The sequence below is a fragment of the Petaurus breviceps genome, unplaced genomic scaffold (genome assembly GCF_028583685.1).
Source record: "Petaurus breviceps papuanus isolate PSGF00001 unplaced genomic scaffold, PetGlider_PUasm1.0 174, whole genome shotgun sequence".
NCBI classification, from domain to species: domain Eukaryota; kingdom Metazoa; phylum Chordata; class Mammalia; order Diprotodontia; family Petauridae; genus Petaurus; species Petaurus breviceps.
Window position 1 is genome coordinate 1,430,716 of NW_027185761.1, and position 5,769 is coordinate 1,436,484.

Sequence of the window (5,769 nt, forward strand, 5' to 3'; positions counted from 1 at the left end):
CGGAAGAGATTTTCTGATTTTGTGATTCTATCATGAATTTCAGTAAATTGGCACTAGAAAAAGATTCTGTCATACTTTGCCCAGGTCTCATCTGAATTTCTTTTTATCTTCCTTCCTTCCTTCCTTCCTTCCTTCCTTCCTTCCTTCCTTCCTTCCTTCCTTCCTTCCTTCCTTCCTTCCTTCCTTCCTTCCTTCCTTCCTTCCTTCCTTTCTTCCTTCCTTTCTATCTGTCTTTCTCTTCTTTCTCTTTCTTTTCTTTCTCTTCTTTCTTTCTCTTCTCTTTCTTTCTTTCTTTCTTTCTTTCTTTCTTTCTTTCTTTCTTTCTTTCTTTCTTTCTTTCTTTCTTTCTTCCTTCCTTCCTTCCTTCCTCTCTCTCTCCCTCTCTCTCTTTTTCTTTCTTTCTTTTTTATTAATAAATGATTTAATCATCATATACAGAGATCATCAGGCAAGATTCTCCATGAGAGAAAGCTGATGCCCCATGGACATTCTAGTCTCATTTCTATCTATTTCCAGGGTCTCATTTGGTCACATCTCCAAAGGTGGCCTGGCCAGCTGGTTCTTCCCCCATGTACCATTAATGGTCCTTCCAGACTAGATGCCTTATCCTTTAGTAAGGCAGGGAGTCGGGTTGTGATACAAGAGACTGTACATTACATGTGCATAGTAAAAATAAATGAAAACATAAAAAGAGATCGAGTTAAGCCTTGGTGGGGTGGCTAGATGGTTCAGTGAATAGAACACTGGCCCTGGAGTCAGGAGGACCTGAGTTCAAATTCAGCCTTAGACACAACACAAAAACTAGCCGTGTGACCTTGGGGAAGTCACTTAACCCCAACTGCCCTCCAAAAAGCAAAAAAAGAGTTAAAATTAGATGGTCTTTGGGTGGTCTTGTTGATCTGCCCCAGGTCTCTGGGGTCTTATGTGGCACCAGGTGGGAAGAATGGGAAGAATTTTACTTGCTGGGGCCACGGACAAAAAAAGCAGAGTTGAGATTTGGCAAAATAGCTATGGCTTTTACTGTATTACAGAGATGATGCCCCCCAGCCCCTCCTCCCATCAAATTCCATTTGGCTCAAGAACTCTCCTCTAGAGATGTCATTCAACCTGAGGCAGAGAGGTGAAGGTCACACAGCCAGTGCAATTGGTTGGTCTGGGAAACTAACCCAAATTCTAAACCCCAAAGCGAACTTTTCATTTGTCCTAACTTAAGGGTCAAGAGTGTCCTCAGCCATGGAGGCTGATGGCCCTGCCCCGATGTGCCCTCTAGAATGCAGGGTCCTTCTCTGGGAGCTGGTCTCAATCCTCTAAGCAGGGGCTTGTCAAGAATGACAAGTGGTGCGTGGTTGGTGGTGGGGCACGAAGGAGTCAAAATGGTGCCTGTAAACTTCCTCAGGCAAGAGGCCACAGGTGGGAGAAAGGCAGCCCTTTGGTGTCCTCTGCTGGCCTGAAGAGGAAGTGCTCCAAGAGGAGGAGAGCTGGCTTACCTTCCATTTGCATAGAGGTCCAGTTGGAGGCACTTGGCAGCCGAGTTCCAAGTTCAGAAGGTCCAAGTCCAGAGCTCCTAACTGTGTAAATAAATGTGTGCGGTCCCCAGCTGATGGGGAAGGTGCCAGCAGCAGCCCGGCCTCACTCACACTGTAGCAGGGAAAAGGGCACAGGGGCCAGCTTCTGTCTCCCCTTTAGGGAGGTCAGCTCCACCACAGTCAGGCCCTCCAGACTCTGCAGCAGCTGGCAAGCCGCCCCGATGGTACCTCCAGTGTCCATCAGGTCGTCCCCAATCACCACCTTCTGGCCGGGCTCTATGGCATCTTCCTGGATCTCCAATTCTGCCTGGCTGTATTCCAGGAAGTAAGTGATGGATACTATGGGCGCTTTCGGATTAGCACAAAACCTATCCCAAGTTTCCGGGCCAGGGAGGGACCAAATAGGAAATCCCGAGCATCAATATAATCAATCTCTGTCTTGTGGTTTTCTTTCAGGTGGTCAGCCAAAAGTTCAACGGAAGCCCGGAAAGCATCTGGGTCCTTTAGCAAAGGACTGATGTCACGGAACAGGATTCCAGGCTTGGGGAAGTCCCGGAAGCTCTGGACCCACCAGGCCACAACCTGCAGCTGGGACTGCCTTGCCTGCTACTTGTGGTGGTGCAGACTCCTGACTTTCTTATAATTAATTATCAACTCTGGGTTCCAAATATGAGAAGCATGGAAATGATTCATGGGAGAGCCATAAATGTTTGAAAATGGAAATTTGATCAAAGAAAGTGGTTCATTTCCAGGTATTTTTTGCATACAGAGTAGTAACTAGGCAGCTAGATCATGTAGTAGAAAGAACATCAGCCTGGACACTTACTAGCAGTTTCTTGGGCAAGTCAGTTAACCTTTTTTCAGCCTTATTTTCCTCATTTGTAAATGGCATAGCAATTGTATTTCTCTCTCAATGTTGTTGAGAGCATCAAATGACATAACATGTCTAAAATGATTTACAGACATTAAAACTCTATATAAATGTTCCCTACTACCTTTTTTCACCCATGAAGGTTAAAGAGAGAATAAATAGATTGAAAATACAGTAAGAAGCATTATAGTTAGGAAAATATATATATTTCCTGATAACAAAGATTGTGAAACAATAAAGGAAGGTGGCAATAGTGAGCAAAAATACGGAATTACTCCTGTTATCTGAAGGGCTCTTCTACCTGGAAAAGAAAGAAGCAGGTATTTATTATGCTCCAACTATGTGCTAGGCACTGTACTAAGATACTGTATGATCCTTATAACAGCTCTGGGAGGTGTTTTATAGTTAAGAAAACTGAGGCAAATAAAGGTTAAATGACTTGTCTAAGGTTACGCAGAAAGCAAGTGTTTGAGGTCACATTTGAACTCAGGTCTTCCTAAATGCAGGTCCAACATTCTATCCACCACCATAGCTGCTAAGATAGCATACTTAGCATGATTTAGGTATAGTACTAAGAGACAGAAAAATGACTCAGCATTCCCCTTGTCCCATGACTAATTTTTAATTAAAATATAATTTAAGAAATGTTTTTACAAGGTTTTATAGGTGGCATACATATGAAGATGCATTATGGAAATATTTATGGTATTTATTTATTTATTTTGCTTGGAAGGCAATTGGGGTTAAGTGACTTGCCAAAAGTGACATGGCTAGGAAGTGGGGCAAGTATCTGAGGTCAGATTTGAACTCAGGTCCTCCTGACTCCAGGGCTGGGGCTCTATTCACTGCACCATCTAGCCACCCCATGTTTTTGGTATTTAAAGCCCCTCACAGATTGACTCCAGGTTTTCTTTATAGACATTGCATATTTCTCCACAGACTTTACATTGTAGTCAAACTAACCTGTTTGCTCCTTTGTATATTTAACATATCATTTCCATGTCTCTGAAGAGATTGTCCGCTATAACTGAAAATCACTTTCCTCTTCAAAATCCTCTTCACTTTCCTCTCAAAGGGTCTCCATCTTTTGTTCAGTTCCTCCCTTCTACTGTATGTCTAGCCTAGCCCTTGGAAATGACTTTATTTACTTCAGATTTGTTTTGTATTTACTTACTTGCCTTCATATAATTTTCCTGCAATAGAATATGTATAAGTCCCCTGAGAACAAGGACAATTTTGTTTTTGTCTATACATTCTCATTACCTGGCTCATAGTGGGTATTTATATTCTTATCGAAAGAATGAATTACCAAATGTTTGTAAATGGTTCCAGTTAAATGTGATTAAGCATTCTTGTCTAAAAGGGAAGAAAAAGCTATCTCATTGTCTCTTGTGTTCTAATGAATTTTAATCCATGGCAATAATTTCTATGCTTATTCATATAATTGTTAATATGTTGCCAGCTCTCTCCATTTTGCTCTTTGCTTTTTACAGGGAAAGGAATTAATGTTCATTTACAATCTCTCCATTAACCATCTTGCTAGGACATTACCAATCCTTGTTTACATAGTTTCACTGCATCTTCATTTTATGGAGATGAAGCCTTCAAGTTATCCAGATCATTTGGCAAGGTGCTCTAAACATCTTTCATATATGTGCTTTCCTATACTTCTGAATCTTGGGTTCCTACCTGAAGAAGATGAATGATGATAAAAATCTCCATTTCTTTAAGAGAATAAAAAGATGGAGGAAAGGAGTGCATCTTAAGAAAGCTAATGTTTGTTTCCGTTTGAAGAGTGTCAAGCACAAAGGTTACATCTGATTTTTATTTTAAGTCAGCAATTTTTTTTTCCTGCCCCTCACTTATATCAGAACAAAGTAAGAGAATTCTGGGAAATGTGATCAATTGCTTTGAAAAGGGCTTGTTTTTAGACATCCTTTCTAGAAGTGGAAGTCAGGCCCTAATGCATGGCTCAGGAACATGCTGTTTTCCAAAGTAAATCAGGATAATTACAGACTAAATGCTTTTGTGAGCCCATAGTACTTCAATCTCTCAGCTTGTCCTGTCAACATAATCTTAGTAAAATCCTTTATGCAGAGGCACAAAAATCCCTCAATAGCTTTTTCACATTATGTGAATTTTTAGATCAACCTTTTGACTTGAAAAAACAGAGGGTCAATCTCCTACAAAGGACTGCAGAAAACTTTAATTGAGAAAGGTTTTCTTCAGTAAAACAAAACAAAACAAAACACCTCTCTGTCTCTCTTCTCCTTTCCTCCCTTCTCCTCCCCCCTGTTCTCTCCTGTTCTGTTCTCTCTCTCTCTCTCTCTCTCTCTCTCTCTCTCTCTCTCTCTCTCTCTCCTAGAATTCTATCTATCCACTCTATAAAAGTGATCATGTAGGACTTGCAAGAAGTATGTATGTTTTGATGACAGTTTTCACTTCCTAAGACAACAACTGCTGCATTAACCTAAAGAAAAGGACAATGGGGACATTTTGGCTCAAATTAGTAGCACTTTGACTTTATTTCTCTTGTCATTGCCTATCTAGCCTCCATTTGGAGTACAGGAAGATAATGTTATATATATATATATCTCAAATTCTCAATAGCTGGAAATTTATTCAGGCCACTATTTCAGAATAGGACAACAACAAGAAAAAGAAAGAAATTATTAAAATTAAGTGGAAGAAAAAATCCCACTTCAAAGTTCTTTTCTCTTTTTCCTTCCAAGAAAAATTAATCTAACGTTGTTGTTCTCAGCAGTAATCTGAATCACAGTATGTGTTTTCTGAAGTTTTATTTTTCTTTTATACATTTTTTAAAAAATGCATTTCATACTTTGACTTTTTTGCTGTTAGATGGTATTTTGGAAGAAGAATTAAGAATGTGGCTAATTTTTAAATTTTCAATGTAACTGTGAACCTTAATCTAAGGCCTTCCTCATCAAAATCAAGAAATATCTGCCACTCCTAATTTTCAGAATCATTAATTACACTAGACAGAAATGTTTTAGTTTAGGACATCTGGCTAAAATATAGTCAAGTAGTACAGATATCATACACTCTAAAGGGTATAAATATCAAGTTTTTGCAAGGCTAGAAAAACAACTTGAACTCAGGAGATCTTGGTTGGAGTGTGGGATCTCTCCCTCACTCTTGGAACTTCAGTAAGCCCCCTCATTTTTTCTAAAGCTCAGAATCTTCAGCTATAAAAAGCATAGGAGTACTTGAGTTATGTCCCTCACAGTATCTTTGGGAGGAGCCAATGAAAAAAAAGGAAATAAAATCTTAATAGTTGCAAGATTAGATAGATAGATAGATAGATGATAGATAGATAGATAGATAGATAGATAGATAGATAGATAGATAGAT

General features: G+C 39.7%; 1 pseudogene; it reads right to left on the reverse strand.

Moving 5' to 3' along the window:
• Positions 1-1,629: 1,629 nt before the first annotated feature.
• Positions 1,630-5,769, reverse strand: part of LOC138158314 (adenine phosphoribosyltransferase pseudogene) — a 14,646-nt pseudogene continuing 10,506 nt past the window's right edge.